The sequence below is a fragment of the Vulpes lagopus genome, chromosome 12 (assembly GCF_018345385.1).
Source record: "Vulpes lagopus strain Blue_001 chromosome 12, ASM1834538v1, whole genome shotgun sequence".
NCBI classification, from domain to species: Eukaryota; Metazoa; Chordata; class Mammalia; order Carnivora; family Canidae; genus Vulpes; species Vulpes lagopus.
This window is the reverse complement of record NC_054835.1, coordinates 57,093,960-57,111,307: the sequence shown is the minus strand read 5'-3', so window position 1 is coordinate 57,111,307 and position 17,348 is coordinate 57,093,960. Positions and strand designations below refer to the sequence as shown.

Genomic DNA, 17,348 nt, shown 5'->3' with positions numbered 1-17,348 from the left:
TTTTATTTATTTATTCATGAAAGACACACAGAAAGAGAGAGGCAGAGACACAGGTAGAGGGAGAAGCAGGCTCCATGCAGGGAGCCCGATGTGGGACTCGATCCTGGGACTCCAGGATCACACCCTGGGCCGAAAGCAGGCTCCAAACCGCTGAGCCACCCAGGTGTCCCTGGATACAAATTTCTTGATCTCTTGTTGCTCAAAGAAAGAATAGGGTATCCCAGTCATCATGACTCACCTGTCTCTAAGCCTATCCTTCAATGACAGAGGCTCACAGATGAGTGTATCCTACACATCATTGTTTTAATAGAGCAGAACAGTCAGGCTGTGGGAATTTTAGTTTAATTTTATTTAGGGACCATCAACAAGTCACTGACTTAGAGAACACAAAGACAGCAGCCAGGTAACTTTGCTGTGCCCAAACCTTCACGGTGCTCTCCTCTCCCTAGTAAGCTCTCCCCTTTTCTTTTAAATGACAGTGACACCTGCTGGGGAAAAGACAGATATGAAACCACCCTCTGAGAAATCAAGTTTTTTCTTTAAAATATTTATTAGAGAGCGCGTGCACGAGTGGGGGGAGGGGCAGAGGGAGAAGCAGACTCCCTGCCAAGTGGGGAGCCCCACGCAGGACTCGATTCTGGGACCCCAGGATCATGACCTGAGCCAAAGGCAGGCGCTCAACCAACTGAGCCAGCCAGGAGCCCCAAGACTTCTTTAAAACAATTTTTGGCTTTCAGTTACAATTTTCATAGGACACTGCCACAACAGAGTCCAAACAGCTTCTAAATTCCTACTACTGCTCTCCCCAAACAGCAGACTCCGGCATGGGCAGGAAGTTCAGGCTGGCCCTTCGGGGCTGACTTAGAAGAAGCTCCCCTTCAAACTTTTACACTAGGAGATCCAGAGCAGAAAGCTCCCTTGTTGACTTGGCCTCCTTAACTCTTTTCCCACCAGGCACCACGTCTCAGTGCCTGAGCTTCAGAGCTGCCACCCGGCACCCCTAGGCCCTGGCCTTTCCCTCTTCACACTGTTCTAACCTCAGGTGTGATCTGCAGACCACCCGACGCTGCAGGCTCATCAGGTGATGAGACCCACCACCTACCAATGCTGCTCTAAGCCCCACAGCTACCGAGAATCCCGCTGATGATCTGCCAAATTTCCCTCATTTTAACTCTTGGAAACTTTTCCTACACTCTTGGGAACCTCGATACCAGCCAGCTCCGAGTCTGATGTGGATGTGAAGGCTACATGGGCAGAGACTGCCCTTGGCCTGCGCACACTAAGCCCTGCTAGAGCCAGCCACTGTTCTGGGCGCTGGGGTGATGCCAGAGGACAGAAAAGGCAGCCGTCCTCCAGCCCACGGAGTTCACCTCTCGGCAGGGCCAGAAGGAAAGAAAAAGCCGCAGAGTGAGATAAGCAGCAGCAGAGGTTAGGTGCTTGGAAAACCAAGAAAGCAGGGCACGGTGGGTCAGGGGTCAATCCCTGTCTGCTTGCCTTCTCTGCCTAGCATTCTTTTTACCCCACAGGGTGTGTATGTACCCTAACATACCCTTTCCATATTTATTTATTTAGGATATACTTAATGAGTGCCAATTTTGTGCCAGACACTGGGTATACTATGGAAAACATATGGTCCTTCTCCTTGTAGTAGTTTATAATCTAGTAAGAGATTACAAGTACATTTTGTGGTAAACATGACAATAGTTACAGTGGGACAAGGAACCTAATTCTGGTGAGGAAGTGAAAATGAGGTTGGGCCCAGAGAACCGCCAACCAGGGGAGGTGTGTGTGAGCGGACTCTGTGAACTCACGCCCACCAGCTGGCACAGAGAGGGGAAGATCCTGACCTGAGAGGGAGACTCCACGCTGGCGAGGACTGAAGCAGCCCCAGTGTGGCTGGGGTTTGGTGCCTCAAGGGAGAGCCACTGGGCCTGAGGCAGGAGAGGCAGGCATAGGCTTTGTAAGCAGTTTGGAATCCGTCTGGTGGCCCATAGCTGGAAGAGCACCCATGGTGTTCCTGTTCTGGCTGCAGCACAGAGGAGTCTGGAGCCTTCAGTTTCAGGGAGAAGTTCTCCAGGAACAGGCTCCTCTGATTACAAGTTCATGGAGAGTTGACATACTCTTTCACTGCTATTAAACTCAACATGCAGGTAACCTGATCAAGAACCTGTCTGTGTAGGCTCTAGAGCCAGGGGATCCTACCTGCTTGCCTGATGTCACCTTCACAAGTAAGGGAAACAACATAGTAGCCAGGGCCCACAGCAGCAGCCCCCCTCCTTCCTCTACTCCACAAATCCTGCGGGGGCACCCTTGGGGCACCCTTGGGACGTTAGGTTCCTCACCAGGGACTTAACAGAGCAGAGAGCCCAGGGTGCCCAGAGCACCAAGGCATTTCCATCTTACTACCCAAGTCATACTACCAAGACATTCTTTTCTTTAAAAATTTGAAAATATTGGGATCCCTGGGTGGCACAGTGGTTTAGTGCCTGCCTTTGGCCCAGGGCGCGATCCTGGAGACCCAGGATCGAATCCCACGTCAGGCTCCCGGTGCATGGAGCCTGCTTCTCCCTCTGCCTGTGTTGTGTCTCTGCCTCTCTCTCTCTCTCTCTCTCTGTGTGACTATCATAAATTTAAAAAAAAAATTGAAAATATTGAAGATGTACAAAACGGCATTAAAATCGAATAATCAACAAATCTTCATGCATTTATCATTTATTAGCTTAAGAAATAAAATGTTGCTCATTCCACCAAAGCCTCATTTTCCCCTCCCTTCCTGACTGTATACTCTGAAATGATTCTCACCATGGGCAATTTGAGGTTTTTCATTCCCATGCATCTCTCTAGAGATACAGTATAGTGGCTATGGGCACGGACTTGGGGTTTACACTTCAGCTCTGTCCCTTACTGGCTGGTGGCCCTGGGTAAGTTACTTAAACTCTCTGTCATTCAGTTGTGCTATCTGTAATATGTGGGTGTGTGAGGGGGTGAATTGGGGGTAAGAGAGCCTTACTGAGAGGGTTCTTTGAGAAATGAATGTTAATATAAGAACTGTTCAGAACAATGTCCAGCACATAATAGGTGCACTGTAAGTATTATGTTAAAGAAAAAACGGACACTGGTTAAGGATGGTGAGGCAGGCTCCATCCAGGACTGTCACGATGGGCTGAGAGGCATAGGGACCACACGATGGGATTTACAGGGTCAGAGAGAGAGACTGAGCTGGACTCTGAGGGCAGCGGGGACAGGTGGGGATTTGTAGCTACGGGGAGGTAGGGGAGGAGATGGAAAATCACTAAGAGGAAATGTCAGGGGTAGGGGGGCTTCTGGCTAAATTGACCTAGCAGGACCCTGGCTGAAGGCAGGCCAGAGTGTCGGGCATCACCCTGGGGCAGGGGGAGGATGAGGAACCTGATCAGATATCAGAGAAGCGGGGAGGGTATGTTCTGATGAAGCTGACTTAGCAGGGTTCTTGTTAAAACTGGATTTTACAAGGAAGTGCACAGATGGATGGGCCTAGGAGATGGTCCAGGAGCCTGACTGACGTTTATTCAACAGTCCTGGCCAGTCTTAATAATCTTCCTCATTCCTCTTCCATTCTTGGAAGCCATGGGAAGGATTTTAGGCTGATGAACAAAAACTCAAAGTCACGTGATATGAAGTACAATCAGTGAACTAACTAAAGAACGGAGGCAGAGACTCTGATAGGAATGACTGTGATTAACTCAGCACAGTTACCACAGATACTGACAGCTGTACTCAGGGCTGGAGGATTAGATCTCTAGTCTGGCCCTAAACCACCCCACTTAATTTGGGTCTCATATTTCTATCATCTGGAAAGTGTCAAACATTATACAAAAGTTAAAGGGCAGTCATCCATCCCATTGTTTTTAAAAGTGTTCCCGGGATCCCCACATGGGGTCTCCACAGGGAGCCTGCTTCTCCCTCTGCCTGTGTCTCTACCTCCCTCTCTCTGTCTTTCATGAATAAATAAATAATCTAAAAAAATTTAAAAGTGTTCCGGAGCAGTAGTCAAAGTTGTCTCTCCCTGCCCCCTCCCCAATACGCACCCAGGGGGCAGGACTGATAGGAGTCTGGTTCATAGCTGCAACAGGGCCTCAGGTGTGGATGAGACCCCAAGCAGGACCCCTGGCCCCCTGCACCCATGTGGTTTGGCAGGCGGTGCCCTGGCTGCTCTCCACTGTACCAGCTCTGACTGGAAGCACAGTCCTGGAGATGGTGGCCGTTTCTGTGCAGGGTCCTAGCTCCCCATCACTGCCTTAGAGGCAGCTTCCCAATCACTGCGCTGCGGCGGGGACACTAGGCTTCACTTGAAGTCCATGGTGCCGGTGAGGCCTCCCTGATCCTTTCCCAGAGAACAGCTGTTTGGGATGACACTGTGGGGAATCATTTCTGGAGGCCCAGCCTAGGGTGCATCCCCTCCCTCTGGCCTTGCAATAATTTCACAAGCACCTAATTCCTTGTACTTAAAAAAATCCAGAGCGGTTTCTATACACTTCAACTAAACTCTGATCAAGAGCACAGATCCTTTTTTAGCAAGTAGTATATTCAGCTCTTTCACTCACCTAGACAACATCATGGTGTGTGGTCATGACCTAGATATTCAACAACGGTTTCCTTGTAATGGCATTTGCTGTAACGAGACTTCGTTACACATGCCTTCCATCAGAATTCCATGGGACGCCACAATAAGCTTAAAGCGCACTAACAGGTAGGCATGCAATGATGTATTTGAAAAGTAACTCTTTAGGGACACCTGGGTGGCTCAGCGGTTGAGTGTCTGCTTTCAGCTCAAGGCATGATCCCGAGGTCCTGGGATCAAGCCCCACACCAGGCTCCCTGCAGGGAGCCTGCTTCTCCCTCTGCCTGTGTCTCTGCCTCTCTATGTCTCTCATAAATAAATAAATAAAATCTTTAAAGAAAAAAAAAAGTAACTCTTTATAAATAAATGTCAACCTAGAGGGACATGTTAACATGTCTTATTTCTGAAATTTGCATGCCTCTTACAATAGATGTATAAATTTAATAGTTTCCTCATTATCCCTCCAACTACATCTGTGGGTAAGACTTTAAAATAATGATGTCCTTTAACTGGTGGCATCTTAAAAGTTAAGAAATAGAAATATTTGTATGATAAAGCATAGGATTTCTCTTCTGTACCGATACCACATAGTGACAGAAGAAAAATATTCAAAAATCATGCATTAATTCTATTTCCAGAATATATTCTTAGAGATTCAGTTTCTTAAAAGTTACAATTTACTTAAATACATGTAAAAGAGAACTATTTTCCAGGGCTAAAGTAATCTATGATTCTAAGGAAGATTTTCATTATTACAATCTCTTCTGCAACCTACACAGCAGCAAACACTATAGCAAGCTCTTTAGAACAACAAAAGGTGAGGGGAAGACAGCTACGTGCAGGAGGGTCCATCTGCTGTGTTTATTGGCAGTCCCGGTGGGGTATCAAGCCGTGGCCTTCTGTGTGTTCTGTTGACGGCTTCTGGATGATCTGTCACCATGGCAACTTCGGGAGCTCAACTCAAAATGAGCACAGACTCATTAACTACTAACTACATTATCTTAGTGCCTGTTGCTAATGAGAAAATGCTATTTAGAGATATTTTCTATTCTAATGTATTACAGTTACCTCTCTAAAAAGCATGAAATTAAATTAAATGCTACTCTTAGGCCATCAGACTGGATAATATGAATGTGAAAGTAAGTTTATTTTAATAATGACTACTAACAGTAAAAATCATTTTATTAGAAGATTACTTTGTTTTGGTCCTTGGATTCTTCTACTCTAAAACAATGTGCTATTTATCATACAGGCAAATATTTTTAAGTTCTTTTAAGCAACAGTGGGGAGATTTAGAAGATTAAAATAGAAACTTTCGATAACAGTGTATGTTAAAGACAAGTAACGAATACATCACTAATACATATTGGCTTTTCTACCATCCTCTCAATATGCAACATTAACTGGAAACACTCCTGGGATGAGGCAACACACTGGACAGACATGAAGGGTGAACAGAGTCCACTGAGCACAAAGCTTCTCAGCTTTCTCACCTCCAGCTTGACCTTGTCCCTTTCCATGCTCAATCACCTGTAACTGAACAAGCTCTTGAAAAACAGCAAATCCTAGATCTCATGAAACACAGAACGTTTAAGTGGAATTATATCTGAAATGTGTTCTCTTGGGGCATGCACACTGCCTTGTGTGGTAGGATTGGGTGTGTGTTTTCTTTAATAAAAGTAAAAACTGTAGAATAGCAATAATCCGGGGATGTTTGTTCTCTCAAAGTGTAGAATCCTAGAACCTGCCAGAAGAGGGAGCCCAAGTCAGACTATGCCAACATTTAGTAGAAGAGGGATGGGGAAGGGAAGGAAATCAGCTATGTTACAATTTGATTCTGAAAAAGAATATTCCACCTCTACATGCCCTGTGCACATTGAGTCCCCATCTACCTTAGCCTCATTGACACCAGTATCCCGCCTTGCCGACGATTCACCTTCTAGGCCAGCTCTTTGTTCAGTTTCTGGAGAATGCTACGCAGGCTGGCCAGCCTTTGCAAATGCTGTTCCTTCTAAATGTGGAAGTCCATGAGTCCCCTCCATCTCTCCAGCCTAGCTGCCTTCTCTCCATCGGTCAGATCCTGATGCAGCCTATGCTCTCACTAGACAATGTTCCTGTCCTTCATAGTAGCCATCCCAGTCAATACTGACACATACAGCACTGCGATTGATGTTTCTGCCCATTCCCCATAAAACTCCAAGCTCCAAGAAGGTGGGAAGCATATCTGGGGGTTCAGATGGGATCTTTTGGTGTTTTTTTTTTTTTTAATCTTTTTCTCCCCATAGTGAACAGTGCCAGGCAAACAATAGGTGTTTGGTGACTATCTGCTGGATCAGATGATGAACGCAGTTGGTCTCCAAGTTCTGCTGGCTCTACCACACGACCCTTCCTGTCCACCCTCACCATGCAGCTATCATCTGGAGCGTAAAGTGTGCAGTGGTCTAACTGTACTGAATGCATCCAGTTCCCTCTCCACTGTCTGATTCATCTTTAATCTGGCCTCTTCCATGATCTTTCTAAAACATCAATCTCATGACGTCACTCTCCCACTTAAAATCTCCAGTGGCTCCCTCTGGTCTAAAAGGTCAAATCTCAAGTCCTAAGATGGACTCTATGAGCTAGCCTCCCTGCCCTCCACATCGTCCCTCATTTCAACTCCTTCCTTCCTTCCTTTTTTATTTTTTCTTTTTCTCCTCTCTCTCTCTCTCTCTTTTTTCCACAGGCTATTAGGTATGCTCAATCCTACTGGCCTTGTGGGTGGGTTCAGAATGGCTAAGATAAGGCACCCTCTCTTGTCTCATTTTCATGGCCAACTAGGGGACAATTGGGAAAGGAGCCAACCCTAGCATGCATTCATCTCATTCTAAAGCAGTTTTTGCCTTTCCCCCAATTTTCTCACTTATTTTTAAAAACAGGCCATCTTTTCTTACAGAGACATAACTAGTAAATAGAAACATGACCAAGTGGAATGTAGTTAAATCCTTTCAGGCAGAAGACGTGGGATACATAAACCACAACCCTTAGAACATTTTAGTGCATTCATTTGCTTATATAACTCTCCCTACTAATACATCCCTCTGAGAACAGGGAACTTCTCTCTGCCGTCTGATAGATATTTGTTAATTGTTTGTTTAATTAATGAACTTGACAACTCTAGATAGGAAAATGTGACTAATAGCTCATTTATTAATGCAATCTTTAGTAGGTGTGTTAAAAGCAAGACAAAATGTGATCACAACTAAAAGTGCATATCTTCTGACGTTACATTTGTAACTATATTACAAATAGCTGCAGACATGGAGAGAAAGGGAAGTGACAGAAGATGAAGGAAGCTAAGCTTCAGTGCTGAATCTTTCTGCCCAACTCTAGAGGTAAATTTAATATTAGAAACCAATCCAGAGGGGCACCTGGATCAGTTAAGCGTCTGCCTTTGGCTTAGGTCAGGATCCTGGAGTCCAGAGATTGAGCCCCATGCTGAGCAGGGAGTCTGTTTGTCCCTCTGCCCCTACTCCTGCTCATGCTCTCTCTTTCACTCTCTCTCACACTCTCTCAAATAAATAAATAAATAAATAAATAAATAAATAAATAAATAATCTTAAATAAGCAAGTAACCCAGCTTTTTTAAAAGCAGCAAAATATTTGAGTATTCACCAAAGAAACACACAAAAAAGCACATGAGGATAACACTCCATACCATCAGCCATTACAGAAATACAAATCAAAAGCACAATGTATCAGAATGTACATGTACCAAAATGGCTACAAGGATCAAGACTGATTTTCCAAGTGTCGGTAAGGATGTAGCATTTGGAAGTGGTTATAACCACTTTGAAAAGGTTTTGGAGTTTCTTGGAAGGTTAAAAATAGATACAGCCTAAGATACAGCCATTCTACTTCTACATATTTACCACAGAAAAATCAAAGCACATATCCATACGGAGACTTGTATACCAAAGCTCATAGAAGCTTCGCTCATGAGAGCTAAAAATAAGAAACAACTCAAAGGGACAAATTGTGATATATCCAAACAATGAAACTCTATTCAGCAATAAAAAGGAGTGAACTGCTGAAATACACAACAGGAATGAATATCAAAAGCATTACTCTGAGCAAAAGAAGCCAAGAGTGCATTCTGCATGAGTCTGCTGATCTAACTGGAGTCTAGGAAAGAAAACAATCTGTAGTGATGGGAAGCAGATCAGTGTTTGCCTACAGACTGCTGAAGGTGGAGAGGGCATGAGAACTGGGTTGGCAGGGGTGCAGGGAGACTTCCAGGAGTGATGGATTACTGTCTTCATTGTGGGGATGGTTTCACGGATCACATCTTAATAAGTCTTGGTGCATATACCAAGACTTATTAAACTGTTCTTTTTAAACATGTGCAGTTTACCGTGTGCCAATTTAACTCAATAAAGTTAAAAAAAAAAAAACAAAGCAGAGCAATAATCTGTTAAATGATTTCTCAGAGAGCAGCCTGTCAACCTCCTTTAAAGCTAAAAACTGTAACTTTCTCTAAACTTGGAGCTGCCTTTACATTTAACGTTTTAGTTTGGTTAAGCTAAATAAACAGATGTGGACTTTTACTCTATCTGAGACTTAAGGGCCCTCAAGAAGATGCTTAAAGGGTTTATAAAAGGAGCACTGTGCCACCTCCTTGCCACCAGTGGATTTATACTTCTTTCTAAAATTCAATGAAGAACTTATAAGTATGTACCTGCTTAGTTGTTTCTTCCCCCGCCCGCCCCGGTAATTTTTATCCTTTTAAATTGCCTACATGTTTGGAGAAAATACCGTATCTTAATACACTTTCTTCTGTTCCCATGGAAAAAAATTAATGCATTTATTTTATATTCTTTCTGCCAGGTATTGAACAGTAAAATTAAATAGTTACTTTAAATATAGAGCAACATGGCTAAAGAAAGACATCTAATATTTAAAATCCTATAAGATTACATCCCATAAAGATCCCTCACATAATGAATCTCTTAGGAATTTCAGCCTTGGGGATCCCTGGGTGGCGCAGCGGTTTGGCGCCTGCCTTTGGCCCAGGGCGCGATCCTGGAGACCTGGGATAGAGTCCCACGTTGGGCTCCCGGTGCATGGAGCCTGCTTCTCCCTCTGCCTGTGTCTCTGCCTCTCTCTCTCTCTCTCTCTCTCTCTCTCTGACTATCATAAATAAATAAATAAATAAATAAATAAATAAATAAATAAATAAATGAATTTCAGCCTTATTTGAAAAGATCCTAAGTTACTTCCTAAAATGAATGATTATACTGATAATGGATATACAATATTGATGTCTCCTTCATCTTCATATAACAGCAGAAAAAAAATCTGACAGCCAGAAGATAGGGGTTCTAGTTCTGCCACTAACTATAGCTGTCAAAACTTGTACAGATTGTTTAACCTCTTTGAATTTCATTTCTGAACCAATGAAGAACTGGGAAATCTCTAAGGATCCTTCAAATGCTAAGATTTTATTAATTTTGCAGACAGGCAAACAAAATGCCATATTTTATAAAATATACTGTGCCAAGCGCACTAACTAGACTTTTAACTATTGCTTCTAAGGATAACTCATACATTCAAAATAATATTTGTTTTGGTTATGTGGATACATGTAAACTCAAGGAATCTGGCCAATTTTATTACACAGTGTAATTCAGGAAAACACAGATGTGATGCCTTATGAAAACTAACTGCTGAATATTGTGTTGAGCAAATAGCTCACAACTGAGCAAATATCACCCAGCCGACTCTGCTAAAAAGAAGGGCAACCTAACTGGTAAAATACAGAGATGTGGATTCTCACTCATATTTGTTCAAATCTAGATCTGACTATGAAATTGGGAAAGCATCCTTTAAGCTTCAATGCTCATCTTCATTCATACTGAGAAAACCATATGTTTATAGAATGAGCCTTAATAGGAATACAGCACAGTGCAAACAAAACTGTGACCCCAAAATCTTTATCACTGAATGTGAGGCTGCTGAAAGAATATGGTTTCAACTGATTTACATTAACAAAAGCACATATACATTTTCTTAAAATTAGCATTACAAATTGAATGTATGGCAAAGTTGAATACCTGACCGTAAAACTTAAATTATAATCCTTGCAAGCAATATTAGGAGACTAATCATAATACGTGAATTTATAAAAGTATATGACTCAAAACCATAAAGCATTAATCATATGGAGTTTGAGACATATTGGGTCAAGATACTTACTTTCATACATGATGTAATTAACTTTGAGCTTCTTGTATGAAAACTTATCTTTCTATTTTATGAACTTTAGAAAATCTGGTCAAAACCAATGAATTAAATTACTTCATGTTTATGGGCATTATAATTAATCTTAAAAAAATTAAATCCATAAAAAACCCTAGAAGACAATAATGGAAAATTTAGGCTCACAAAGTCATCACATCACATATAAAGTTACTAGTATCTGTGCTCAAATTAAGGGCAGCACCCAAAATAAAGGAAAGAGATTACTGATAACCAAAGCAAAACCCATCTTACAGCGTCCGACACTCAGATACCAGGTCCTTCAAAGCAGAAATACAATATGTAAGTGAGATCATGTCTGATCACCTTCCTCCAACTGTGAGAGCATCTCTAGTCTCACTAAAGGCATTAACAGATTATTGTGCTCAGCTACCTCTTTCTTGAAGCAGAAATTATGAGAAACTATTTTGTTTGTGAAAAGCTCATACAACGGTTTTCAAATTGTTCAGTGTAGCTCTTTGAGGCGCAGGGGCTGGGGAAGTGTTAATTAGGGGAAGCAGCAGGCCCTGCCTGTCTTGTCCAACACACATGTCCAGTCAGAAATTCAGAATCACCTTCCTGTAGTTAATTTTAATTTGAACCAGTAATAATGGAGCATCTGAGAAAAATTTAAACCTTAACACTGCTAATATTCATTAATGAATTATCCAGTAGCACTGTTTTTTATAATTTAAAAGCTTTTTTTCTTCTGTTTAGGAGACATTAATAATCATTATCATTATGTGTGCTAAGGCTAAGGCTAGATATAGTTAGCACAGCTGATGACAAATTAGACCCAAAGGAGTAGTAATTTAGAGAAGATAAAAGGAGAAGAGAAAACACCAGCACACTTTGGAGTAAGTAAAGAGTAAAGACATGCTCATCAGAATAGTAACAGGAAATAATAATTCTGTGTTGTGTAACAGGATCACTATACAATCATAAGCAATTTGTTACTATTTGAAGAGAAAACATTGACAATGACAAGAGAAGATGGTCAGTATTAAATCAGGTTATAGGGGCAGCCCCGGTGGTGCAGCAGTTTAGCGCCGCCTGCAGCCCAGGGCGTGATCCTGGAGACCCTGGATGGAGTCCCACATCAGGCTCTCTGTATGATGCCTGCTTCTCCCTCTGCCTGTGTCTCTGCCTCTCTCTGTCTCTATGAATAAATAAATAAATAAGATCTTAAATAAATAAATAAATAAATAAATAAATAAATAAATAAATCAGGTTATAAAAACTTCTCAGAATGTTAAAAACAAAAGGAAATATCTCAAAACAACAATGACGAGTGGAAGAAACTACTGTTTCTTATTCAAGATCATAACTGCTAATGCAACCATGTACCACAACCCTTTGAATCTTCTGGAAAAGTGTGCTGTACATTCATACTTCTGGGGGTGAGAAACAAATGTCCTTTCTGGGGTCTGGGCTGCCTTTTAATATTTACTTTATATGAAATCCCATCTTACTGTGACCCTGGGGCGGGAGCTCGGAGGCCCACTGTGCAGGGGTCAGAAGTCCAGCTCTCTCAAGTCCTCTCCTTGCATGAGCAGCTGGCCAGGCACAGGCTGCTTAACTCTCATGTCAGCCTCAGTTTCTTCATGGTCACCTAACACCTGCCCTGCTCAGTTTTGAAGTTCAAATGAAGTCATATACATAAACTTTACTTTGGAAACTCTAAGATGCCAAACAAAAGCAGGGTATTAGTAGCAGCACCTACCACCTGAAACTGCACTCTGATAAGTCTTTATAGCACTCATGCCTGCACGTACAACTGTGTCCAACAGAAACTTTAAAATCCTAAAAACTTCCAGTTATTTATAGCTCACTTTTACTGAGCACCAATTATGTGCTGGGCACCAAGCTCTTTTCATACATGATCTCACTTAATCTTCACAGGAGCTTTATGAAGTGGGAGCCACTCACTTACCAGCTTTCTCATTTTCAGTCGGAAATACCTGAAGCTTGGAGAAATGAAGTAACTGGCCCCAAACTCAATAGAGCTGGCAGCTGGAGCTCCTGTGCCCATGCCTCTCCTCATCTGACCAGGGCAAGCACAGGGTGAAACTGGTAGTGCTGCTTCCACTGTGCTTCTTCTCCAGCAAATCCCAGGGACACCTTGGTGCCTAGAGGAACTACATGTGTTTCCAATACCTGCTAAGACCCTAACAAGTAAATTTTCTACTTAGAAAATAAAAAAGAAATCTTCTATATATCAATAAGCGAAGAGGGAATACAGAAAGAATATAACTCTTTTTGTTATGTTGTCGGCAAAGAGAAATTAGAAGCTTCAAAAAAATTTAGTATCTTTCAGTTGTTCTTTTCAAATTGGATCACCTTTATCAGTTTAGTCCTTGTTTAGTGAACGGTAAACCAAAGGAAAAGTAAAAAACATTGTTCAGAAAGCGAACAAAACATTCTTTAGGCATTTTAGATTAAACAAATGCCAATGAAATGCAGATGTGAATGAAACCAGTGAGAAATTAAGAAGTACACAGGGAATGATAAAAAGCAGCAGCCAGGGTCAGATTCCTTGTTTTTAACTGTCAATTAAAATAACAGTCATCTTCATCATACAAAGTGTGGTTCTGCCATAAAATGTACCGCCCCCAAATAAAATAAACTTACCTTTGGTTTTTTGATCAGCAGCCTGAAAAAAAAAAATCAGAAACTCTTTAGGAATAATAATGTGTAGAATGTGCACATCTATGAAAGTTTATAAGCAGACTTCAATACTAGAAATTTTAAAAACAAGGTTTTACCCAATTTATTAAAATTTATTACTAAGAAAATGTGTAATTGTTCACATGCTATTATAAGCCAATATTGATCTAAAGGCAAAAAAAAAAAAAAAAAAGAAAAGAAAAGAAAAGAAAACCTATCTGGAAGCTCATCAGAGTCTCTGTATTTTAACAAAGACTAAAAGGTACAGTTTAAAATACAAGGTACATTAAACTAGGTAAGACCAACAACAAAAAACCTAATGTTTTTTGTATATTAAATGCCGTAAGATTCAAGTTAAGATAAGATTTACAGTAGGACTTTTAATTTTTAATATTTACCAACAGGATTTATAAAAGAACATTTGCCAAACCTGCAAAAATTATTTCTAGCTTTCCTAATAAAATCAATTATGGCCCTTTCCTCATTTCTCAGCCATGGCTGTTCCGGACAATTTGTAGTGAGTGGAATAGCATAGCATGGACATTCTTTATAACAAACAACGAAAATCGGACTTCTTTAATACATAGCTCTACTATTTCTAGTTCCTTAAGAAAGACATTCTGTGGCTGTCACCTTTTATTTATTTCGCTAGTACTTCTATTTTTTGCTAATTATAGACTGAGCATATTAATTTTTGAGGTCATAAAATGGAATTCTAATGGCTGTGACAATGCAAAATGAGACACACAATGATCACAGGCTATGAAGTAGGAATGCCAAACCTTTTTCTGAGCACCTTCCTTCTTTTTCTTTTCTTCCTGCTTTTTCTTTTTCTTTTCTTCCATCAAACGTTCCTCTTTTTGTGTTTCTTGTTCTTTCTCCCTATGAAACAAAGAAAGGTGGCATTGGTATAATGTCCATTTTAAGTCAAACAATGAAAAAGCATTAGCTGCAGGAACTTTTAGGTGAGACTAAGTTGCTTGCACAGTATGCAGAAGGGCATTCCAAGAGGGGCATGGAACATGGGGCATACTTCCAGGGCCACCACTTCCCAGGGTGACCCTGACCACGTTAGTGGTCAGTGGTCGTTTATTTTACCCATGGGTCGAACACCATGCTTCTAGCAGGACGCATGTTAGGCAATAAGGGTATGAAATAGAATAAGACACTGTTGCGAAGGTCCAGCCTCAGACCCACACCTCTCAGTGTTGTCTCAGGAGCCACATCATCAGCAGGCTTCTGACAACATATTAAAAATGCAGGTTCCTGGGTTCCACCCTAGTCCAACCAAATCAGAGTCTTTGGAGGTGATTCTCATGCACATTATATGTTTGCTTGAAAAATCAATTATTTTTAAAATTTTTTCCCCAAGTTTAGTGGTTCAGCACTTATGTACAATACCCGGTACTCATCACAGCAAGTACCCTCCTTAACCATCATCACCCATTTAACCCATCCCCCTGCCCACCTCCCCTCCAGCAACCCTCCATTTGTTCTTAACTATAGTTAAGAGTCTGTTTCCTGGTTTGCCTCCCTGCCACCCCATGTTCATCTGTCTCTTAAATTCCAAATGAGTGAGATCATGTGGTATTTGTCTTTCTGACTTATTTCACCTAGCATAATACTTTCTAGCTCCATCCATGTCATTGCAAATAGCAAGATTTCATTCTTTTTTGATGGCTGAGTAATATTCCATTGTGTATATATACCACAACTTTTTTACTCACTCATCAGTTGATGGGCTCTCTCTGTAGTTTGGCTACTGCTGATAATGCTGGTGTAAACATCAGGGTACATGTACACCTTTAAATTCATATTTGAGTAAACACTTAGTAGTGCACTTGCTGGATGGCAACAAGCTTATAACTTTTGGGGAATTCTCATACTGTCATCCAGAGTGGCCACACCAGTTTGCATTCTCACCAATAGTGGGAATGGGCATCTTTTCAAAGAGAAAGCAATTCTTTTTCTTTTAAGAGTTTATCTTTTATTTATTTATTTATTTATTTGTTTAAGATTCCTACATGATATGTTTGTTTGAAAGGGCAATTTTTTTTATAAATTTATTTTTTATTGGTGTTCAATTTGCCAACATATAGAATAACACCCAGTGCTCATCCCATCAAGTGCCCCCCCTCAGTGCCCGTCACCCAGTCACCCCCACCCCCCGCCCACCTCCCCCAATTTTTTTCTTTTAAAGTAGATTCCATGACCAGTGTGGAGTCCAATGCAGGGCTCGAGCTCATGCCAGAGATCAAGATTTGAGCTGAGGGCAGCCTGGGTGGCTCAGCAGTTTAGCACCGCCTTCAGCCCAGGGCCTGATCCGGGAGACCCGGGATCAAGTCGCACATCGGGCTCCCTGCATGGAGCCTGCTTCTCCCTCTGCTTGTGTCTCTGCCGCCCCCACCCCCACCCCGCGTGTGTGTCTCTCATGAATAAATAAAATCTTAAAAAAAGATTTGAACTGAGATCAAGAGTCGGATGTTTAACCGAGACACCCAGGTGTCTCAAAAAGCAATTTTATCTATCTATCTATCTATCTATCTATCTATCTATTATCTATCTATCTATCTATCTATCTATCTATCTATCTATCTATTTTAGAGAGAGAGCACATGGAGGGGGGAGAGGCAGAAGGAGAAGGAGAGAGAATCTTGAGCAGGTTCCAGGCTCAGTGTGGAGCCCAACACGGGACTCCATCTCCTGTCCCTGAGATCATGACCTGAGCTAAAATTAAGAGCCACCCAGGCACTCCGAGAGCAATTATTTTTTAAACAGATTCCTACACAGCATGGTGAGCTACTATAAGGATATGCAGGAGCACAGCACAGAGTAAAAACCACTTGGAAAGGTCAGCCTGTAAGCCAGGGCTTGCACACTCCAAAAGCATTTGGCTGGTACAGAGTAGTGTGTTAGATATCAATTTACTGCTGGGCAATTCCAGTCAACCTTCAACACACATTCTGCAGTAAACGGGCGTTCCTTTAAGTATTTCTCCTTTCCAGGGAGCATAACTGAGCATGTAGCTTTAAGGACACCAGTGATTACACCAGCCTTGAGCCAGAAAGGGTGGTCCCACAGCAACCTCGCAGCACATGGTCTAGTGTCATCTGTCTGTGACCCTTTCAACAGACATTGTTATGCTCTGGGCCTCCTGCTGCTTGCCCTACCCCTACATTCATGCCTTGTGGTCCTGCTGATGACAGGGCCCTCCAGACTGGGACCCCGTGTGCACCACATCTCCTGCTGCACTGCTACTCCTACTTCCTCAGCACAGCCCATGGCTGGCCATTGACTGCAGCCTGCCACCAGGAGGGCCACCCCCAGGACCCCGTTTTCCTGTGTGGCCCTGTGACTGGCTACTGGCTGTGGCTTTCCTGAGCCAGTCCTGTGTTCTGGAGGTGTGTTTTCCTGCTGCCCAGCAACTGCACACTTGCTGACATGTGTTAATCATGGAGGTGCTCTGCTACTCATGGGCTGCAACTACACCTTCTTCAGCAAGTCTGAACCCTAGCCTTCCTTAGGGACTCTCCTTCAGCCCTAGGTCACACGGTTTCTGAAGCGACTCTTCTATCACAGTTTAACTATTCTTTGTAAGAAACTTTCCCTGTTTCCATTACTGTGTGCTTTTTATCTCCTGCCTGGGCCCAGGCTGATACAGGCAGGAAAGAGGATGTACCAGACTAAATAGAAGAAACAGTATGCACAAAAGTCTTAGGAAAATATCATACATACATACATTAATGTTGGTTTGAATTTACTGATTTTGAGGTTTTTCATTTGTAAATGTGTTTTATATACAACTACA

At 42.1% G+C, this 17,348-nt stretch overlaps 1 protein-coding gene across 1 annotated transcript in view; it reads right to left on the bottom strand.

Annotated features, from left to right (window-relative positions):
* Window positions 1-14,377, bottom strand: part of TNRC6C (trinucleotide repeat containing adaptor 6C) — a 103,877-nt gene extending 89,500 nt beyond the window's left edge. Inside the window, exons 1-2 of the mRNA XM_041726439.1 lie at window positions 14,323-14,377; window positions 13,505-13,526 (exon numbers count right to left, since the gene is read on the bottom strand). The gene's annotated coding sequence lies outside the window, so the exon portion shown is untranslated. The remainder of the gene's footprint in view (window positions 1-13,504; window positions 13,527-14,322) is intronic.
* Between the last annotated feature and the right edge of the window lie 2,971 nt (window positions 14,378-17,348).